General features: G+C 40.7%; 1 protein-coding gene across 2 annotated transcripts in view; it reads left to right on the forward strand.

The window, feature by feature from the left end:
- The window catches only part of esrrga (estrogen-related receptor gamma a), a 174,553-nt gene that overhangs the window by 38,714 nt on the left and 111,839 nt on the right, over nucleotides 1-24,000 (forward strand). For both annotated transcript variants that reach the window (XM_035999364.1, XM_035999365.1), the window contains one exon: nucleotides 9,219-9,299. The gene's annotated coding sequence lies outside the window, so the exon portion shown is untranslated. The remainder of the gene's footprint in view (nucleotides 1-9,218; nucleotides 9,300-24,000) is intronic.

Genomic DNA, 24,000 nt, shown 5'->3' on the forward strand with positions numbered 1-24,000 from the left:
TTCCCGGGAAGTGACAGCGGCACGGACACTTCTGCCAAGTCCCCGCCGTTTCAGTTGATCAAGCCATCGCAATTCACACAATCCACTTTGGAGTCGCCTTGCAGGTTGCAGTTTCTCATCTCCATCTCCAGAGCGCAGACGAGACGGCCGCCTGTCCCTCTCTCCCTGTCGCCGCTGTCCGTTGCTCCGTCCTCTGCCTGTCCGGTCTCCCCTTTGCTTTCCTCCCGTGTTGGGGAAGGCATAGTCCGATGGGTGCACTGTGTACCAGGCCCTTCTCTCGTTTGTCGCTCATTGAAGTATCGGGTTTACCAAAACACTTGGCCTCTAACACACCCTCACCTTAACACTCCTACCAATTTACGCGGCGTGGTTACACGCACTGATGCCATTTACACACTGCAGTGAGCGATGTACTCTTATTTGCATGCATTATTATTTTAAGAGTGTGCATCAGTCTGCCCCAAATGAATTATTTGTGTGCTGGGTGTGTGTACTCGGCTTGTGCACGATGCGCGCAGAAGAGAAGCTATGGTCACTATAAAAAAATCTATTTTCTTTAATGTTTCCTCACCCGACAGGGTCTGGTAAGTTTTTTTTTTTTTGCGCTTCCAGCGGTCTGTTTTTCCATCCTCAGCTCATTGTGAATCTGTGCGCATTCACAAGAGCTTAAATAGCTCATTGTTCACAATAGGCCTACCTGTGATCGTGGGGGTACGGTCAGGGTTGGTGCATCACGGGGGTGGGGGATGGTGCGATTTTTGTTGGGTCAGACCCATCTGCTAGCGATGGGAGGCCAAGACTGAGAGCTACATGGAAAAATATGCACCAAACAAGCCACTTTGAAATTTTGCTGTTTTCATGAATCCCCCAGACTAAAAATATAATCCCCCAGTAATCCCCCAGACTAGATATTTTATGTGTTTTTTAGAAGGAATATTCAAAAATAATTTTTGGCCAATTTTGACAGCCAGAAGTATAAATAGGCTGCTACTGTAAGTCCAAAATGGTCTTCCAATTAATAATTTTTTTTGTTTTTATTTTATTTATTAAATGCAAACAAATACAATATTAAGATTACATGACATTGTTCTTATACTACAACATATTTTTTATTTTCTCTAAATCATCAATAAAAAACAAATGCTTGTATTTCATGCTGCTTAACAAATCAACTGGATTTTACAGTATGTGTGCGAGTGAGTGAGCGTGCGTGCATGCGCGCATGCACGTGTGTCTCTGAGCATGTTTTTGTGATGGTTGGTTCTTAGCTGATAGACTGTGAGAGTCAAGAGTCCCTAATCCTTGCCATCAGAGACTGCTCAACACACACACACACACACACACACACACACACACACACACACACACACACACACACACACACACATACAAGCACACGCACACACACACACACACACACACACACACACACACACACATACACACACACACACACACACACACACACACACACACACACACACACACACACACACACACACACACACTCACTCTTATCAGCTTGCCCAGTGAACCATTATGATGTGGTGTGTATGTGTGGGTGTTTGTGTGCGTTGATGAGGGGATACCACTCCTCCCATGACAGAGGTAATCCTGTTCAGTGGCAGGTCTGGATATCCCAACTGGTGTGTGTATGTGTTTGTGTGTGTCTCTGTATGTATCCCATAGCAGCAGGTCATAGAGCCCAAATCAACTGTCTGTTAGTCTGTCTGTGTTTGCCAGTTTGTCTGCTCTACTGTCTGTGTCCCATTTTGCCCACGTCGCTTCATCTGAACCATTGAGTCAACTGAAACATAAACTTGAACCTTTAAAGCTGAAATAAGCAATATATTTTACTTTCACAGTCAGTGAATCAAATGGCTTCTGCATATATGGGTAACGGGCTGCTAATTGTGCTGAGAATAAACATAGAAGGTAATTTTTGTCCAATCACAAAGCAACAGTGAACATTAGCTTCTTTTAAAGGGGATCTATCCCCATCCTTAACCATGGGTTTTCAGTTGCCTAGATTTAACCATACTTTAACTATAGTAATGTACATAGTATCATGCCCATTATGAAAGGCCGTCTATTTCGTTGTGTACATACTGTATGATACTGTATGCACAACATCCAGATACAAGATGAACAAAATTGGGATTTTTCTGACTCCACACTCATGATATCCAGATTCTAGATGTTACGCTAAGATTATGAAGGTGTGTGCATTAGAGATGGTCCGATACCATTTTTTGCTTCCCGATACCGATTCCGATACCTGAACTTGCGTATCGGCCGATACTGAGTACTGATCCGATACCAGTGTGTCATATATTTTATTATGTTTTAACAAGTGTATACTACTATCCCTGTATGGATGTGATATTATTTCTATCTTTGTTGTCGGTCTGGCTCAGGTTAAACTCTTTGTGAAACATGAACAAACACAAACAATGAACGCCCCAGAACTTTCTTTTATTATCCAGTTGACAGTCAGTTATAACGGAAAAAGAACATAAATAAACTACTTTAACGTAGATTTTCTTTAGGGCTTTATTACGTGGTATCGGATCGGTGCATAAACGCCAGTACTTCCCGATACCGATACCAGCGTTTTAGGCAGTATCGGTATCGGAACATCTCTAGTGTGCATGCACACATAGACCTATTTTCATCTATTAACTATATATACAGTAATTATGCAGCTGGTTGGTGTTTGAAGCATTCAGATCTAACTGAGAGTGTATGTCTGGAATGACGTGAACGAATGTGTGTCCATGCTTTCAGGTGTTTAAGTATGTGTTTATGTGCTGCAGGTGTGTCTGTGTGTTTTGAAGCAAATTGTATATTTGTGACCTTCTCAGTGATGTTGATGATAGGCTTACAATGTGGTGAGTCCCTGGGACCCACAGGTGGTCATTTAAGTGAGTTCCAGGTAGGGCTGCAGCTATCGATTATTTTAGTAATCGACTATTCTGCCGATTAGTCCATTGATTAATCGAGTAATTGGATAAGAAATACTTTTGCTTAAGAGTAAATAACAATAGTAAATATACAAAACACAGGTTTCCTTTTCAGAAAAAAACAACATTTGTATTGCTTAAATTGCATACAATAACAGGGATAGACGCTAGTATTTTTAAGCACGGGCTGCACGGGCCAGCAACCCCTAAATTTGGTGGCCAAAGTACATTTTTTGTGGCCCAAATATAAATCTCTCTAATTAAGTCTATCTTTTTCGCCCCCTTCCCCATCATGCCTTTGGCTCGTTACACTGGATATGCAAAAGAGCTGTTCACTAAGCCCAGGTTAATTTGACTGTACAAAGCTTACAGCAGGGCTATTCAACTACACTGTTCAGGGGGACACATTTTCAGAAGGCTGATCTGAGTGAAGTTTAGAAAGAATAAGGAATGCAGACATCATCGGCATGGTCCGATGACGTCATTGATGTGCATAATTAGCCATGTGCAGGTGCCGCTGGTAGAGAGAGAGAGCGGCTGGTTTGTCTCCACCAGCTAAGTTTACAAGAATTTGTCCAAATTTCAAGATTTGTGGCAAACTAAGATAAACAGACTAAACGCGGTGGACGACTGCATGCAGACGTTAATGTTACCTTGTCCTCTCCATGGAATGGATGAGTAGACTGGATGTTTTCGCTGAGATGCTGTAGCATTGACGTCGTGCTATTGTGTTAAGCTAGTTTGATTTTACAATGGACACACTGTACAGAGTTTTCATTTTGTTGAAATGATCCAAAACTTTCTGTTGTTTTTTCCGCCTGTCTCTTCTCTTAGCCTCTCACTACTTTTGCTCTCTTCCTTAATTTGTAATCGGCGATGTGTTGTGCAATAGTAATAATCATCACAGTGAGCGGTACGTTAGCTATATTGATTAAACATAGCTTCGAGGCAAATCATTTAGCATCGATGATTTTTAGTAATCAATTTATTCGAGTTACTCGAGGAATCGTGTCAGTCCTAGTCCCATGGCTCTTAAATAACTTTTTTGACCATCCTCCTCTTTGAAATGATTAGATTAGATACAAGAGGTATCAGTCACACCACAAATGAAGGACTCTTGCAATGCGAGGAAAATAGATGCTTTTAAGGAGCAGAAAACTTTGAACTGTGGTAGATCCTGATAAAACATTTTAATGGTCCTCGCTGTCTGAAAAGTACAAAGGTCCCTGTTCTAGTCACCTAAATCCCTAAATCTCATGTACCGTTTCACCATTCTGATGTAGCTTTAACTTCCTTAACTTGGCAATACAAACACACATTAATACATAGTTTGTGATGCATTTTTACCACTGAGTGATGAGTTGAAAAAGCTACCTCACCTTCTAAAGGCTGGAGGAACTGCAAGGGGAGAGCAATAATTCATATATCCCTGCAACCTTGATGAATGGAATATTGAATAATTGTTTTTGATTGTTCATTGGTCATAAAAAGTCAGGTGGTCTGTTTACCCCAAGATGGCTCAATCTAGCCATTCAGATCAAAGTTGAGCCACAGGAAGACTTTTTTTCATATTTATATTCAGGCACTTTTGACATAGATGCATTCTTACGACGATTTGAAAATATTAGAGATGCTGCGATTACAATTTTCTAGGCTGATTCCGATTTCTGTTTTTTTCATTGAGTTTGACCTGCCAATACCGATTTTAGCCGATTCCGATTTCATTTTTTCTATCCACTTTACAGCACACAGAGATACATATTTTCTATCTTTTCTTTAATAGAACATTTTGCATAGAACATAGAAAATTTTTTGAACAGAAAATCGATCGCTATAAAATAGAACTATATAAATTACTCCTGGTGTGGGAAATTCACACACATCTGAAGTGCAATGTTATGGAAGAACCATTTTCTTCCTTTCACATCCAATATCCAACTACATTTTTAAAAATATATTTAGCAAACTAAACTTCTGTATGTATGAAAACAGGGAAAACAGGTAAGGGCAAGAACATAATATATAAATAACAAATACAAATAAAATAAATATAGCCTTGCAGTATAAAGATATTTCTCAAAACACACACAGGCCTGTTTGAACGTCAACAATAACGTTACCTGAAAACAGCGTGTAGTTCCTTTTTTAGCAAGTTTGCTTTATTTGTCATTGTGCATAACTATGAACAACATACCGTTGCTGTCAACGGGCTTATTTGCTAACGTTAGCTACTGACGGTTACCTCGGAACAATCCAGCAAATAGACGGTACCCTAGAGCGTGTTACCTGAAACGTGATTTAACGTCACCGCTCATTTTACACACAGTTTAGCAAGAAAACTAAACGCTGAGGGAAGATTACTACGTATTTGATGTTGGTTTTGAGCGGTATGCATCCCCACTAACGTGTCGGGGGAATATCACGTCTCCTGCAGCGGGGAGTCAGAGGGACCGCAGCATCCGCTAATGTTAGCTTCTTGTCTCACCTGGGGTCTGATAAACAGTAAATTCATCAAAGTCAGTGTGCCCAACGCTATTTTCTGATAAACTGTAGCTGTCATATTTCACGGGGCATATTAGCGATCGATCCAAAGTAGGCATGGGCTGGTACCCGGTTTCAAGGTATTCTGGTTTTTATGAGTTTTTAAGGACAGACAGGGCAGTTTAGTAATCCCTCTCCCTGCCAGTGTGCAGTGTGCTTTAAAATAAAATACAGACATTACATTACATAGACATTTCAAAATAATACATTTTAAAGCTGTAATTGCAATACCGCAACACCGTGAAACCGTGATATTTTTGCTGAAGGTTATCATACCGTCAGAATCTCATACCGACCCATGCCTATTCCCAAGCCCACCTCGGGATTCTGTCTACAACACAGCAGCTGTATTTTATCTGCACCGCTGTGACGTGTGTATGTGTGTGTGTGTGTGTGTGTGTGTGTGTCTTTTGGGGGTATGAGGTTTCTTTTGTTTATTTCTATGATTTCAACACAGATTTGTTTTTTACAATGTAGCATCATCAGGAAAAAAAATAGGGTGTGTGCCCTGGATGCATGGCTAGTTAGTTTACTGCATGCTCTCAGATTTAAATGCGCCAGAGACGCAGGATGCGTACCTAGCAACATCACTGCCTTCTGTGTGCGCGTACAGTATAGGTTTCATATTAGATAAGCAAGTGTGCATACTTTTATGTTGACATGGTTTGAAATGGTACCCTGTGTGAGTGTGTATATTTAGCCATGCTTTCTCTGTTTAGGGAGCGTTACAGTGTCTGTTTTCAGGACACCAGCGGGGGGCTAATGGAACGGCTTTGTTTGTTAAAAGGAATTACCAGCCTCCTTCCCCAAAATCAACTCATAATCTGCTTTACTGGCACCACGCTCACCACGCTCACTGCCACACCACTGACAGTACCTACCAGCACAACACACACACCAGTGGTGATCAGCCAAACACCACTACAAGATGCTAACTCTCTTGTGAAAACTGACTAAATGGGAAGAGAGAGGGAGAAAAAGAAAGAGAAATTCCAGTAAGACAATAAGAAAGGGGGAGAGGTATGAGGTGAAGAGACAGAGAGAGAGGACGGCAAAAATGGAAGAGTGGGGGTGAGATGAGATGCTGCAGGGTTATCAGTGATTAACAGTTCCACCCTATAGAACGTTGGGTTTGGCTTCAAAGAAAGAGCTGCTTTTTGTTTGCCTTGAGTGTAACCCTGTTAGGAATGTAGTGTTTATACACACAAACACACACACGCAAGGGAAGATGGGAGAGATTGAAACGAGGAGGGTGAGAGTCAAGAGAAAATGACCGACGGCAAGATATGGAGGGATGGGAAGAGGAAGATGGAAAACAGGAGAGTGGAAATGAAAGAAAGCAACATTCATTTTTTTTAGCTAATGTTTTCTTCTTTGTTTGTAAAATGACCCAGCAAACAACTTGGCTTCATGTCAGGATAAACACAATGCTGCTGTGTTTGAAACTACACTTACGTCGCATTCAATGGGGGTTGAATGAAGGACTGTTGGAATTTGCTGGCCATCAGATGACAGATGAATTTCATTTTTCTAAACTCTGTGTTGAAACCGGACCATCAGTACAACTGGAAGAAAAACATGGGTGACGGAAGCCCCGGTGTGAACAAAATATTTAGGCTTTAAAAAAAACCCAAAAAACCCAAACATTTTAACACAGTGAAAAGTTAACGCATGGTTTATGGCTTCTGATCACAAAAATGCATTACATTTACCATTGTTGGACCATTTCACAAATAATCAAAACCTACTCAAACCAAGCTTTGCATTTTGGTGGCAATAGCTAACTGTTCTAGGCTTTCCTCTATGTTGTTTTGGTGGTTCCGTCTAATTCCATCAAACTCAGAACTCAAACCAAAATAGTGGAGATAGTTGTGCAAGCAGCATTATAATTGTGTGTGTGCTTACATGGGTAGCATGCAATGTGAATAGAGGAATTTTGCAGGGATGGCTGGAGAAGGGGTGTCACTAATGAGCTTTCGATTTCAACTATCAAAATCAGAAGCAGGATCAGAGTTTCCCCCAGTATTTTTTACTTTCTCCACCCCTGCCTAATGGGCACGTCTGAAGAAAGAAAAGAAAAAACAGACAGCGTAGCTTACCAGCATACGGCTAAAGAAACAGGTTAATGTCAGCTTACTGGTAGCCTGCAGCTTTACTATTCCAGACACCATGGCCACTGCCTCAGTCGAAGATGACGGAAAAACAACAGACAATCCTCCTGCTTCCCGGAAGTCACCGGTGTGGCAACATTTTGCGTGAGTGAGTGAGTTATGTAAACAAACAACAAAGGTAAAGCATGTGGGCTCCGACGTGACTCCATGCTGCCTTCAAGTACACGTCATCAAACTAATGGTGCATTCGATTGTGCCACTACAAAAAAAAACTCTGTTGTTAAAGTACCCTTCTGCTATCTAGTGGCTCTTATTGTGGCATTGCTGTCCCTGTTGAAATTTCTTTTTAAATGGAATCGAATCGTGATCTTAAAATCAAAAACCTAGATGGAGACTGTCATCTTTGACATAAAGTACTAACCAGGCGAAAAAAAAACTAATGTGTACTATTGATGTTTTCTTGTGTATTAGATGTAGGCTATTAGTTTCTTGCAGGACATTTTACATCTCCTAAATGTCAGCCTTTTGAGAGCTATGAAATTTCGACCACATTGTGTTTTTACATTCTCACATAAACCCATAGATATGATACATATTCTACTGTTAAAAGCCCAGTGCTCACATACCTAATCGCAGGAAAGCACTGACAGAAGGCACTTTGCACTTGATTAGTTAATGTTGATGACAGCAAGACACATTTGATTAATTGTTCTGACACATTTAACACATTTGCACACATTTTAAACTTACTTTTTATTGACATAATATTCCCACAAAATCAAAAAATAGGGAGCACTTTTTTATTCAATGCAACCACTCTGCAAACACTGAATGAAATCTAGATCAGTGGAACGTTGGACAAAACATGATACCATCACCTTGACATAGAAAGACTTGGACTTTATTTACTTTGTTAAAATCCAGTCTTCACCAATTGCAACAAGTGGAAGGATTTTGCTTATTGGTAAAATGCCTGCGCATATAAACACAACCGTAAAAGTGAACACATTCTCTCAGCACAACCTTTCACACACACACATTGTCTCAAAACGGTCTCCCCACATACACACATACACACACAGCAGTAAAATGCTCCATCAAAGTACAAAAGTGGAGCGAGAGAGGGAGATGGAGAGAGAGAAAGGGAGCGGTCTGAGATCTGAGAGGAGACGAGACGAGAACAATGGCTTTAAGTCTTGACAAACACTTAGCCGAGGCCTTTAGACTAACACTTTGGAGCAGACATATCTGCCTGCATACCAATAGCAAACACTGTCACTCCCCATCTAACTCAGAGGCTTTTGATGTTCTATTCACAGAGATAGAAAGAAGGGAGGTGAAGGAACGGATGGAGGTAGAGTGAGTGCAGTGCAGGGGATAAGGGAGAACATGAAGAAATGAAAAAATAAGAGAAATAAAGGAGAGAAGGAAAGAATGAAGTTGGCTGAATGAGAGAAAGGAATAACACCTTTTATTTCTAAAGCAAACTGTAGCATTGCTGTTTGACCTTTTTTTTCCTCGTTTTCTCTCCTTTTTCCTTTTGCCTTTCTCCTCTCTGTCTCTGTATTTTCCTCTCTTTCTCTCTGTTTCCAACAATATCTAGATCACAGCAGTAAGAATAAGTGACACACAGAAGGAAGAAGAGGAAGAGGACACAGAATGGATCCCTGTCCATAACATTATGGTACATCATTTGCAATCTTGAGGTTGCCCCTGTCTGTCTGTTTCCCTCTCTCTCTTGAACTACTGACACTACACCAAACATTGAAGAGTGATGGTCTCTATGTAACCCAAGGAGTTGTAGAGGGTTTTAAGTGACAGGTGTGAAAGTGTATGTATATGTGTGTGTATGTTAGAGCCTTCATTGATGCTGATGCAGTGCATGTTCAACCATCGGCTGAAACAATTCTGTGTATATTCTAGCTAGAATATATTGCCTTTTTCCTGTTTTAAGTCACTTCTGTTGATCTGATTTTATTCTTTGCTGCCTTACTTTTATCACATAGTTGTAACAACATTGTGGGAAAACCTTTTACCCTTACAATATCAACTTTCTACCAGCTATGGCAAACACTAGCTTGCTTTATGATGTTTACATGTCTAAAACACTCAGTTGTCAGTTTATTTTTAGTTTTATTTAGTGCTGTCAAACGATAACAATATTTAATCGCGATTAATTGCATTAATGTCATAGTTAACTCGCAATTAATCACAATTAATCGCACATTTTTATCTATTCTAAATGTCCCTAGATTTCTTTTTGTTCAATTATTTTTTCTCATTTTAATGCTCTTATCAACTTGGAAAGGTGGATCGGCTTGCTTTGTGCTTTTGTCTCCTGGCTTTGACGAGGGGGCAGAGAACTCGCATCAGCTGTGTGCTTGGCCATCAGGTGGTATTTCAGACTGGACGCGCTGCGATGATAGCTCAGTTCACAACGACAAAACACACAGATCACCTTGGTCTTGTCAATGGAACCATTTGGCAACTTTTTTAAAGTAAACTTTCCATTCAGAAACTTACTGGCATCCATTTTGGCGTCTCGCGCTCGCCATCCACTCAAAACGTAACGTAGCCTACTAGCCTACTCTTTGGCCGGCTCGCAAGCCCAAACAAGTGTGTGCGGCGTGCCTGTTGTTTTGTTTCCGGTCTAGCTAGATCCAGTGTGGTGTTGTAGTTTTTCTAACGTTACTAGTTGTTGCAACAGCATGTGAAAAAAACTACAAAGTTTGCTATACCAAAAAGAACGTTAATCTCGCGATAAAAAAATTGACGCTGTTAAAATGGGTTTGCATTAACGCCGTTAATAACGCGTTTAACTGACAGCATTAGCTGTATTATTAGTCTAATGCAACAGTCCTGCAGTGAAAACCTTCATCAATGTTTTAATGTTCAGTTTTTGTTGAAACCTTTTAGGAGAGGGGTTGATTCAACTGTATGGTCATTTTGTGGTGGTGCTGTTGTTGTATTGCATTATACAGAGAGGTGTTTCTATTATTTAGCCTACCCTAATTGATCTAAATGTGGTGGACAACAGCAACACAAACTACATCTACGTGTAGTGCTTTTCACATAACAGCAGTGACATACAAATGTATGGTATGTGCAAACATGTTCACATACACATATGTCATTACCAACCACATCTCTTATCTGCCAAAGTGCATAAGCACTGGCATGCACAAACAGACACACATACCCTTCACGCATACGCTCACATACACACACACCCAATCTCCTTTGCAAGTTGATAAGTGTGTTAGGAGGCAGGGAGAAATTATTAATTATCAGGCTAATGGGTACCAGGTTGAGTTATGCTTCATTAAGCTCTAACTGTTTGTGTGTGTGAATGTTTGTGCTTGTGTATCAGAGGGCGGGGGGACCTCTGAGTAATATACAAAGATAGGTCCACATAAATTCGCATACACCCATACACAGGGGGGTTTGTTTGCCAACCCAAGGACTGCACATCACATATTCACTCATGGACATATACATGAAAAGACTTACATTTATATAGAAACATAAATATATTTATATAAAACTTTGAAAATCTGTCTATTTTTATGTGTAACACTCACATCTTGAGGAACAGAAATGTAATTGGTGGGCCGTGAAGTCATTTGCTTCAACGTAGCACGTAAGCCGTTCCATAGACTTACATATAAAACAGCTTGAACACTGAGTGCTTTTCATAGCTAGCATACTTGCATTGCATATATGCATTGCATATATTTGCTAATGCTGAACATTAGATAGACAAATTAGCCTTTTGAATATTGAGAGAAGGAACCTCAAGTTCAGTCTTCATATATTGGTAAGACGTTGATCAGTCCCTCTCAGTATCAACAACCCCCAATTGAACATGCAGTACATCAGTGAAGTGTACCACTTCATGTGTCTATGTACAGTAAGTATGTGTGTTTTGTGCAGTGTTTTGAATGGTGATGCAGTTTGCTTCCATTCCACTCTATCCCTTGCAGGGTTGCAGGATTGTGCTGGCTACAGTATGATAAGTAAAACCAGCGTTGACGTTAATCTGTCTCACTCCCACTAGGAACGACAGATAAGGGGGAGAGAGAGGCTAAGGGAGGGTGAGACAGTGGAGGGAGTCAAAGAGAAAAAGTTACATTGTAATTATTTGGATTTAGATGGAGCCTTAACATAATTTAATTTTACCTTGAGTAAAAACAAACACGTTTTTTTTTAATGCATTTTAAGAATATGGTTTGGCATTTTGGCTTCGTTGGACAATTCAGCGTTCAGTAAAGGAGAAGAGAAAGATAGACAGAGGGGGATGACGTGCAACGAAGGTCCCCGGTCGGATACAAATCAGGGAAATTGCAATTACATGGTATACTTCTTAGACCTTTGGGCCACTAGAGTGCCTGTTTTGTAAACATTCGAAAGCATTCCGTGCAGCACGGAAGTATATGAACATAGCCTAAAACATTAGAAACACACATATGTAATAAGCACTCACCCTTTGACATTGTGTCTTGACATTAGGGACAAAAAAAAGTCTGAAAAAGTGAATGCAGTTAAGTCTCCAGGTCAACAATCTTCTGTCAATCTACAGGTGACAGCCAAAATAAAGAAAACTAATTTTGCTTCAGGCACCTAGGAGGAGGACATGATTTGGCCAAAATGCTTTTTTTGTTTGTGGTCATTCAGGGTTCGACATAAGAAATGGCCCAGGGCCAGTAAAACAGTATGCCGGGCAAGATGATTGGCCAGTCGCTGGCCAGTTCAGGCCAGTGATATTGTTTGTCACAAGTCAGTTCTTAGTGCTTGATGCTAACGCTGGGTGCAATACGTTGTTGTAACGTAGATTAGAAATGGAGTTTGCACAGAAAAGAGTCCACACATGCTGTGGACCTTCAGTAGTGGCTGCAGCAACTCAAACTCAGCCAGACCGGAGATGCTGTCTGCTCTCCTCCTTCGCCGGGAGCTAGCTAGTAATATTAGCATATGTTGCGGTCCCTAAGGAGCTCCGGTCTGGCTGTGGTCGAGGTGCTGCAGCCAACTCTAACCCATTTGCAGCTGCCACAACTGCTGTTTGCTCCCGGCAAAGTGGTCTCCTAGAGGCTGGAAGTGAGGCGGAGAGACGGCGGGGTGCGCTAATAATTACAAGCTAACGTTAGCTAATTGCAAAGTCAGCTTCCGCAGTGAAGCGTTCAAACGCTGTCAGGATATCTACAATCATTTCAAAGTTTTTCCCCTTCTTTTTTCCGGGCCAGTAAAACCCTGATCTACTGGCCCGGGGGGCCAGTGGGGAAAAAAAGTTATGTTGGACACTGGGTCATTGACTTTGAGATAACGCTTTTATCCACTACCTACTAATCTGTCACATTGTTTTAAATGGTAATACTTACAGTAGTTCAAACTAAGAATTCAGCATGCCAGTTGACATTGTGTTCCTTATAAACGTATGTTTTTACGTCCCTCTCCTGCTGTCATAGTTTTGCTAAAATCTTTTCTAAATCTTATCAGGTTAACGTTGAGTTTGAATTTAAAGGCCTGAGTCAAACACTGTATCAACAGTGTGGGTGATAGCATATGGCTATTTGTGATGTTTTTGTGGGCATGTGTGTTTCCCTATAAATAGCGCTGATGGTAACATAAGCAGGGGCCCAGGCTCAGTGGTTTTTCCTATTGATTAGCTGGCTGGCTAATGCACAATCATCCCCACCACTTGTTCACACACACACACACAAACTACTGCACTGCACTAATGAGAGTTGGTTAAGACCCCCTAGGAACAACCAACCGCCACTTTACCCCATAGAGAGAAAGGGTGTGAGAGAGAGAGATGGAGAGAAAGTGAAAAAAAGGTTTAAAAAAAACGAGAGGTAGAATAAATCAGCTATAGAGAGCATGAGGACAAAAACAAGGAGATAGAAAGCTGGAAGGGACAGAGCATGATCATATAAGTAATACCAAACAGAGGAATTAAATAAATCCAGTCCTGCCTTAATGTTTGGTTAAGAAGCCCCTGAGTGGTGTCGTCTTGCTATCAATGTGTGTATCCCTGTGTCTGGATGTATGTGTGTGCTAGAATTACCCAGAATGCTTAAGCGATTGACTGGCTGGCTAATGGCGGTCTCTGTTTTCCTCTGATGGTCATTGACTAGGCCTCCTCATCAATACAGCTATTCTAGTGTGTGTGTGTGTGTGTGTGTGTGTGTGTGTGTGTGTGTGTGTGTGTGTGTGTGTGTGTGTGTGTGTGTGTGTGTGTGTGGGGTTGTGGTCGTGTCTTTTTTTATGAAAGAAATTACCTCTACTTGGGAACTTCAGAGTTCCTTACAACAACCTCTTTCGTCATTTCTTAAGATATCTTTTCTTAACAGACATTTTCTTTACCTCTTATGTATCATATCAAGATGTCATCTTATGCAGACAAAGTGGTATGTTTACATTTGGACTGCAATATGATTTTACTGTGATATTCACATTAACACACTGTTGTGTGAGACATTTTGCTGTTCAATTATTACATAATTGCAGACACACTTTCTGTATATGTAGAAATAAAAGGGCTTCTTGGTTAGCAGAGGTGGTAAGCGCTGCTGATTAATTACTGCAAACATATAACCGCAATGCAAACATACGATGTGTTTGATTAATCACATCTATCTGTCATTATCATTGTATTGACTAAATTACAGTTTAAACCATCGCCTTACTCATTAAATATGTGGCCTTTGCTGAGTGATGCGCCACAGCTTGTCTTGTATAGAAGTAAGATATGCTTAATATTACAGTTAATTTTATAAAAATGTAATTGTAATGCATTGCATTACAATTACATTTTTATAAAATGAACTGTAATATTTAAACCCAATTCTTAAATAATGTTCAATTAGAGGGTATTGTTGGAAAAGAGGTGGAGGTTGACAAATACTGTCCACTTCATCTCCTCCAATGCCTTCTCTATATGCATACCTCTACAGTTCTTTTCAGTTCATTCCTCGCTCCGCATCATCATGGCACTGTTTTGTTCCTCTCCTCTCCTCAGATCCCCTACCTGTCTCTTTACCTCTCCTCCCACCTTTCTCCCCTCAGTTTGGAAAGGATTTGGTCTCACAGACACTCAGCAAGACTATCACCACTCCACCCAGGAGACCACTCATCTTCTCAAACTCTCCCCCTTCAACTCTCCCCCATTCACCACCTACCCCCCTCCCTCCTTCTCTCCATCCATCTACCCATCTATCCATTCATCGATTGCCACTATTCCTGGACTCCTGTTATCCCACTCCTGGTCCAGCTCGGGTTTCCCTTCTCTTCCCACCAGATTTAGTGGAATGTACATCTGTGTGTGTGTGTGTGTGTGTGTGTGTGTGTGTGTGTGTGTGTGTGTGTGTGTGTGTGCGCATGCGCGTGCATGCGTGCGTGTGTGTGTGTGCACACTAACCTCTGTATTTCTCCCTATTTTCCCTTTTTGAGTGTCACATTTGATTAATTATCAAATCTGCTCCAGCATGATAATCACAAAAATATACATTCATTTTATTTCACTGTTAATGGGAGAACAAGACAGGAATTTACTCAAATCAATACATGATCACTTTTTATCTACTCAAAATACATGATTGCAGCACTTGAAAAAAAATCACACACACACACACACACACACACACACACACAGATGTACTTTCCACTAAATGTGACTAAATTCCATGCTCATTAGTTGCAACAGGGCTCTTGCTGCGTAGTCACCTCTAAATGGCCAAAGTGGCCCAAGTATTGATAATCTATAACAAATGGTCAATTCTATGAGAAAAGCTGACTTAATCAATAGCCTGATTACTCTGGTAAGAGGTGAGCTCTTTCCTCATTCATTCATTCATCCATTCATTCACTAGCTTAATCATTCTTTTCATTATTATAGTTTTTTTAATGGATACCTTTTTAAAGTATTTTTTGTCATTTTTATGTCTTCAAGACGAGGGTCCTCTAACTTGAACCAGGGACGTTGGGGTCAGCAGTCAGCACCATCTGTGCAGCAGTACACAACATTTCTAATGATTTAGTAGATTTGAAATCCACAATAAAAGTAAAAAAAAAAATATTGACCTAAAACTTATTACTATTATTATTAAATTACCTGAAACTATCAAGTGGTAATGCTGATAATTCTGAGCAGACAGACCCACACACTCATATGGAAGCATACATTATGTAGTCTATTTGCACAGACAGAGACACATCTATCTATACATATGGTTCTCCTGCTTCTCTCACTCGCTCTCATTCTCTTCATATTTAGGATATAAATGAGGAGTTGCCTTCAATTGTCAGGCTTCTGAAGATAATGCATAAATCAGTACGCACACTACACAATGAAAGTCTGTTTAAGTGGCCCAAGATCTCCTTTCCTCTCCTCTCCTCTCCTCTCCTCTCCTCTCCTCTCCATGGGCTCCTCTTCCTCTCTTGGAGTGAACAGAAAGCTGTCTGGCAGAGGAGAGGTGGATATTGCCTCTGTGTGTGTGGACACTAACTGTCATTGCAGGGTTTGATGTCACTGGGTCTAATTGTCTTTCATGTGAACACAAGAGAGAGGTGTTTGGCAAGCACAGGGTAAAGAGAGAGAGAGAGAGAGAGAGAGAGAGAGAGAGAGAGAGAGAACACAGAGGAAGAAGAGGGTTGAGAGGGGACAGTAAAGTGAGGATGAGTGGAAAAAGAGGACGCTTTTAAAGAAAAAACATGTGTGAGACAGAGAAAAGAATGAGTTGTCAGAGCTGTCAAGGCAATGTTCCTTTCCTTCATTATTCTTTTTAAATTAGGAAGCGACATGCTGTGAGGGACTTTTTCATCTCATTCCTCTTTCCTGCCTGTCATCCCATATGGGGGTAATGGATTTGGTGCAGTAGTGTTGAGTTGTTTTTTTTTTCAAAATTCATATTACAGTGGACTTACTACTTGCACCACCAGTCTGACCTTAGTCTCGCTTTGCCAGACCCTCCTCCAAAGAACGCTAAAGGAGGGTCTGGCTAGTCCACATAGCATTCAGGAATGGGAGGAAAGCGTGCTCTGGTTTAATGGCATTTCTTTAAACCAGTCAGAATCGTCATGGGTAGTGCTAAACTCCGCACAGTAAAAATAGTCGTGCGGGAGAAAACTCAGATAGTCTAGTCTAATTGGACAGATAGTCTAGCTAGCTGTCTCAGTTTACCCTACAGACATCTAAGGAGCAGTCAAAAATAGTCGGTTACACTTTACTTGAAGGTATCTACATAAGAGTGACATGACACTGTCATGAACGTGTCATAAACATTATAAACAAGTCATAAACGTTTATGACATAACTAGAGATGCACCGATTACAATTTTTAGGCAGATTCCAGTTTGACCAGCCGATACCGACTTTAGCCGATTCCGATTTCATTTTTTTCTATCCACTTTACAGCACACACAAATATTAATTTTCTATCTTTTCTTTAATAGAAAATTTACTATTTTTCATAGAACATAGAACATTTTTTGAATAGAAAATCGATCACTATAAAATAGAACTATATAAATTACTACTGGTGGGGGAAATTCACACACATCTAAAGTGCAGTGTTATGGAAGAACCATTTCCTTCTTTTCACATCCAATATCCAACTAAAAACGTGATATATTTAGCAAACTAAACTTCTGTATGTATGAAAACAGGGAAAACAGGTAAGGGCAAGAACATAATATATAAATAACAAATAAAAATAAAATAAATATAGCCTTGCAGTATAAAGATATTTCTCAAAACACACACAGGCCTGTTTGAACGTCAACAGTAACGTTACCTGAAAACAGTGTCTAGTTCCTTTTTTAGCAAGTTTGTTTTATTTGTCATTGTGCATAAATAGGAACAATACCGTTGCTGTCAACATCTTATCTGCTGCTAACATTAGCTACTGGCGGTAGGTTTTTAATGTTGGTGTTGAGCGCTATGCATCCCCACTAACCTGGAAAGCGTTTTTACACAGCGGCCTGTGGGGCGTCAGAGGCAGAGGGACCGTAGCGTTCGCTAACGTTAGCTTCTTGTCTCATCTGGGGTCTGATAAACAGTAAATTCATCAAAGTCAGTGTGCCCAACGCTATTTTCCGATAAACTGTAGCGGTCATATTTCACGGGACCCGCGTGAGTGCGGTTTTCATGTTCCAGTTGTTCAGCCTCAGAGAGGAGAGAGTGAGAGCGGCTGACTGTTTGCCTGAGATCAGTAGAGCAGACGGCTCTGCAGAACCATGTATAATTACGACTTTATGACATTTCATAAACAGCTGATTGAGCGGCAGTGCGCCGCTGCTACATGCATATAGCGGAAACCCTGCATGTGCACGTGTGGTGCTGATGTTGGGCGATGTAAATCATGCGCATCCCGAGTGAATTTGACCGGCATAAAATCGGCATATGTCAGACTGACCGGCAGGTCGCCGGTCATGGCCGATGACGTGATGACGTCAATCGGTGCATCTCTAGACATAACGCTTCTTTTAGTAAGTGTCATTCGGTTGTTTCGGACAAGTTATGGTTAAGGTTAGAGTTAGGATTAGGGTTCATGTGTCATAACTGTGTCATGACAGTGTCATGTGTTCATGACAGTGTCATGTCACTCTTATGTAGATACCTTCAAGTGTTACCAAATAGTCCTCATTAATCCACTGAATTTAAAATTCCAACACAAAGAAGGTGGAAGGAAACGGAAAATATATGCATCCGGTGGAATTTCCTGCGGCCCCGGAGCAATCCCGGAAGTGTAACATCAAGGATATAGACTAGTCTGACCTTAACTCTCATCCTAACTTGTACATGTTTCTTAATAACACACCTGAAATAACACACATCCCAAGTGAGAACCAGCTACGATACACTAGCTTTGGAGGATTTCCTTCTTTATTTAAGATGAAAAAATCATCTGGCCTAGACACAGCAGTTTGAGCTCTAATACACTTTGTGGTTTTTTCCCTGTGTGTTTCTTTTACTGCCTGCCTGGCTCTTTAACGCGTGCCGCAACTCACCTCACTGTGTGTGTTTTGTTTAAAAAGCCTGGTAAATGATGCAAGGCTGAGAACTTAGAGAGAGGCTGCCGCATGTGATTAGTGCACACAGAATGTGTGTTGCATTTCTCTCTGAGACACTTTTAACTGGGCCTCTTAAATGACCATGGAGAAAGAGAGACAGAGCGAGAAAAAGCAATTCCCCTATTGCTCTCATTTTACGTGTGTGCGTCTCTGACTGGATGTGTGTTTTGTGTGCAAACTAACTCACTGTAGCAATTAAAGTAGGTGACAGCTGTATAAAACACCTATAATTTAGCTGCTTTTGGAGAACCAAAAAAACATGCAAGCGTGCAAGGACACAAAGCACCCTTTAAAGGTGATCATAGAGTTGAAGTTGAATTCAGATATTTGTTTTTTTTTTTTTTTATAAAAATGTGAGACAGTTAGACAGCTTCAGCACTGTTGGTGCTAGAACAATAGTACCCTCTTGTTTTATGCCATAGAGCAATCCAGTGAACCTTGTGGGGAATTCAACTCAGTGGCATGTAACGTAAAGATAATTATGATAATTAGTCATTGATGCAATGCACGTTTGAAGATTGTCTTTTCTATAATAAATCAGAAAGAGGGAACTCTGAAGATGATTGGGATTTATCTTAAGCCCTTTACATCACAAATACGTTTTTTTTTTTTAAATCAAATATTATTTAGGGAATCGTTAAAGAAAGCATAGGTGGTTCAGAAGGAAATGTGTTGTGATTAATGTCATGAGTTATATTTCGTCCCATTCAACCCATGTGGTGAATATAGGACAAAGGCTACATCACTAAGCCACAGAGATGTAAAAACTAAGAAAACGGGCATTAATGTTCTAAATATTCAGTGTCATTGGACCAAGTCCTCTGTGTCTGTATTAGTGTCCATGTCTTTGCTCGAGCAGTAGATTGAATGCACTTCCACATACCTCTATGGAAATGAAGTGACACACACACATATACAGGGTGGGACAATCAGGTCATTCCAAGGTAAAAGGACTTAGATATTGTGAAATATTCATACTTTAGAGGTACCGTGTGTGTGTGTGTGTGTGTGTGTGTGTGTGTGTGTGTGTGTGTGTGTGTGTGTGTGTGTGTGTGTGTGTGTGTGTGTGTGTGTGTGTGTGTGTGTGCGCGCGCGCGCGCGCGCGCGCGCGCGCGTGTGTGTGCGTGTGTGTGTTTCAAGCTCATGACTGCTACAAGCAGTTCTTTTTAATTGAGGTCCTGACGCCTCAAGCAAAATGCTTAGGAGAAAGATAAAACCTGCACAGTGGTGGGTAAACACACACAGACCAACACAACAATGTTGACCTTAAAAAAACTAAATAAATAAAAGTTTGTTATCAGGCAGTCAGTACTGATACAGTATGATGCAGGTTTCTTTCTGCCCACTGCCAGTGAATACATACATTGTTAATATGTTAGTTATTAATTGCATTTCACATTTCTTACCAGGTTGAGGATAATCTGGTTTCAGAGTTTGTGTGTGGCAAAACCTGCTATAGACTTACTTCCACGGACTCAAAATGCACCCAAGAAAGAGTTTCATTTGTATTGAAAAAAATTCTGGATTTCATTAGTAGAGTTTTCCCTCCTCCAAAGTGAAGTGTCACAAGCTTGTCTAGCATAAAAATTGATACAATGTTTTAACGGCGTTGATCAGGTCATTTACACTTCAGTAACTTTTTTACTACATGCATAGCTTTAAGGGTTTACATAAAGCTTACTTTGCAGCATATAGTCTTAAAGCACTTATTCTCAAGCTAAACCCAGCCGAAAGAGAAGCAGTGCTTGTTTTACCGAATTTGGCATGGCAATATATGACACCTACTTGACATTTCTGTTGGATCTCTGCTGTAATTGGACAGCTTACCTCACTGTATTATGAAATGTCACTTGATTAACTGAATCAACTACAGGCCACAGTGACTCGAGACTCTGGAGGGGTGAATGGTTTAGGTGCTGCCAGTGTTGTTGCATTTGTCTACAAATCTCAACAGAGGTCATAGATAACAGATTACATAAAAAAAACACTGAGTATATTATCAGCTATGATGTAAATGATCAGTACCTCATTGGTCTAACACTTATCCTACGTGTGTGTGTGTGTGTGTGTGTGTGTGTGTGTGTGTGTGTGTGTGTGTGTGTGTGTGTGTGTGTGTGTGTGTGTGTGTGTGTGTTTGACATACAGTAGAAAAACCCACCTCACTAAAAGCACAGGGCCTGGTGGTATTTCTCTATATCAGAATTTTAGATATTAAATGTTTGATTAAAGATATTATAACACACATTTTTACCTCAAACACATGCCCCCAACTCTCGTGTGTGTGAGATCTGTGGATAATGGCTGCTAGAAGCCTTTTAAAAAAAGTCTATTTTTCTCTTCTAAATATTGGCCTTCACTAAATGGTTTATTGAAGATAAAGTTTCTGCCAATTTAACACTTTGACTGGTTGCACGGATAACAAGTGCATGAGGCCGAAAAGGTGTGGTGTGTTTGTCTTTGTGCATGGTTGTTTGCCTGTTACAATAAGTGTATGTCTGTGCACATATCTGCATTTTTAAAGATCTACAGTATGTGTGTTTTTTTGTATTTCTTTCTGGATATGTGGTGTGTCTGCTCGTCTGTGTGTGTAATTAGTGAGTGCTATTAAAGCAAAAAGTAGATATACTGTGGATAGTGTATCTGTAATTTACAGTGTTTGTGGTTTCCTGTGTTATCTGCCCTTTAACAGCTCTGATAACAGGTTCTCACTACAGCCAGGTTTCTGAACCTTATCAAGATCTCTCTCTCTCCCTTGTTCCCACTCTCTTTCTCTGTCTCTTTCTTAAAAGCTAATGGATTACACAAGGACATCTGTCGAAGGCATGCACATGCACACATTACCATGTGTACTCACTGCATGAAGCTAAATGCCACTGAAATGTATTCTTAGCACTTTGCAGTAGCAGTACCTTAAATAACTACCGTTTTTTGTTTTTTTTTTCAACCCTATTTTCCTATGTTTTTGTTTCTAAGTGACTGATGGGAACAACAATCTTTGACATTGGTCCAGTATGAAGCGAGATGGCTGCAGTCAGCAGCGGCGAAACAAGCTACAATGGAAGTTAATAGGGCAATTGTGCAGCTTGTGTTTACCTTCACAAAAGTGCTCGTTTTGCCATTGACAGGCTCAGATTAATATTCTAAGTGTCTGACGACATCATGGAAAGGATTTCTAAGGAGGTCAACCTTTCTGTTAAAGAGTAAGATCCTTTCTTTAAACATAAAAACATCCGCGAAATTGCATTTGCTAAACCCACCAGAGTCCATGTAAATAAACAGTTATTTTAGCATTGTATAATACACTTCATTCAAAGTCGACAGAAACAAAATAAAACTCTGTCGTCTTTCCACTTTTCCAACCATCACAACTTCAGTTTTGGTTGAAATAAACACATAGTTTACCGATTTACATGTGAAAATATGTTGACTCTATACACGCAAAAAGTATTGTTTTGTTGAATGGAGTCTGGTGGGTTTAGCGCTAGCGACCTCAGAGCTGTTTCTGGTCTCAAAGAGGTTTTAAAAAGGTATATCTCTGTAGGGATCCTTTCCATAATGTTGTCAGACACTTAGAATAATAATCTGAGTCTGTCAGTGGCAAAAACAGCACTTTTAGTCAGTGGTGTAGTCTAATGTATTGTAGCGGATATACTGTGCTGTATACAGTATATATATTGGCCAGAATCTGCCTTTGTATTTTGTATTAAAATATAATGGAAAGTATGTTGTTGCGTGTTATTGGACATTTTTAAGTGGGTATATGGAAATCGTGGAGCTTTCTTAGTGGGTATACTGCGTATACCTGCGTATCACGTAGACTACACAAGTGCTTTTAGTGGACCAAACTGACGCTGAATCACAATCAGAATTGGCAGGTTGAATTTCTTCAGCTGCCACAGGAAGTACATCCTCTGTTGTGCTTTCTTGATGAAGGAGCTGATGTTCAGCTCCCACTTGAGATCCTGGGAGATGGTAGTTCCCAGGAAGCGGAAAGACTCCACAGTGTCAATTGTGGAGTCACAGAGGGTGATGGGGGCAGGTGGGGCTGGGTTCTTCCTGAAGTCCACAACCATCTCTACTGTCTTCAGAGCGTTGAGCTCTAGATTGTTTTGATTGCGCCAGTTCACCAGGTGGTCAGCCTCCCACCTGTAGGCGGACTCGTCTCCATCAGAGATGAGTCCGATGAGGGAGGTGTCGTCTGCGAACTTCAGAAGCTTGACTGACTGGTGACCGGAGGTGCAGCTGTTAGTGTACAGGGAGAAGAGCAGAGGAGAAAGAACGCAGCCCTGGGGGCATGCGCGGAGTTTGCGGGGGGAGCCCTAAAAATTAATTATATTACATCTGGCATGACCAGATATTTTCTAAATATTTTAAATAACACAAAACAACTAAATGGTGGTAGGTAATACATCTGATATTCATATACTGCTTTAGTAAAAAAAAGACTGACAGGCTAACGTAAGTCCAGCGATTCTCAGCTAGCATGTAATAACGTAGTTATCTGTCGGACGCGTTACACGAAAATATGGACATAAGGAGATTTTGAAGATGTCAAGCTCCAAACGACACAAATAGTCAGCCATCGGGATCTAACAAGGATACAACACAAACAACAATAACCGATGATGACGATAGGCAAACAGACTGTGACAGACACAGACACCCTGTGAACTTGGAGGGAACTTTGAGCAGCTCTGGATCAGCAGCAACCGCAAGCAGTTCTGACGTTCACCCTGCAGATGCACTAGCCACACTAGGTAACACAGATGATCTTGGAGAAAAACACGGCTGTCCTAAGCAACCTGCTCTGCCCCAATTCCCCTCAAAATGTTTTGGAAGTACAAAGCAATCGTTTTCCACTTACTTCTACAAGAATTACCCTTGGCTTGAGTATTCCGTTAGAAAGTTTTATCAGGCTCACAGATGTATGGACCCACAAATGCACGACTCAGGTACGTAGGAATGCCAAAAGTTTATTTAAAAAGACAGAATAAACTTACTGGCAACAGTGTCCAAAAACGACAGGCAAAAGGGAGAATCCAAAATACAGTCAGTGGTCAAAATCCAAGGGAAACAATCAGGTATATAATTCAGGACACAAGGAAAAACGCTCGAAGGCTGTACACGGGGGAAGCAGACAATCTCGCACTGGGGTAAGAGGAAGACTGAACTTAAATACACCAAACAGAGAAGACAATGAGACACAGGTGCAAAACATTAGGGCGGGGACAGGTAATCACTAACGGTGGGAAAAGGAAACAACAGGAAGTAAAACAAAGACAACACAAGGAAAACAGGGAATTAAAAAATAAAAC

The sequence above is a fragment of the Sander lucioperca genome, chromosome 3 (assembly GCF_008315115.2).
Source record: "Sander lucioperca isolate FBNREF2018 chromosome 3, SLUC_FBN_1.2, whole genome shotgun sequence".
Classification (NCBI taxonomy): Eukaryota; Metazoa; Chordata; class Actinopteri; order Perciformes; family Percidae; genus Sander; species Sander lucioperca.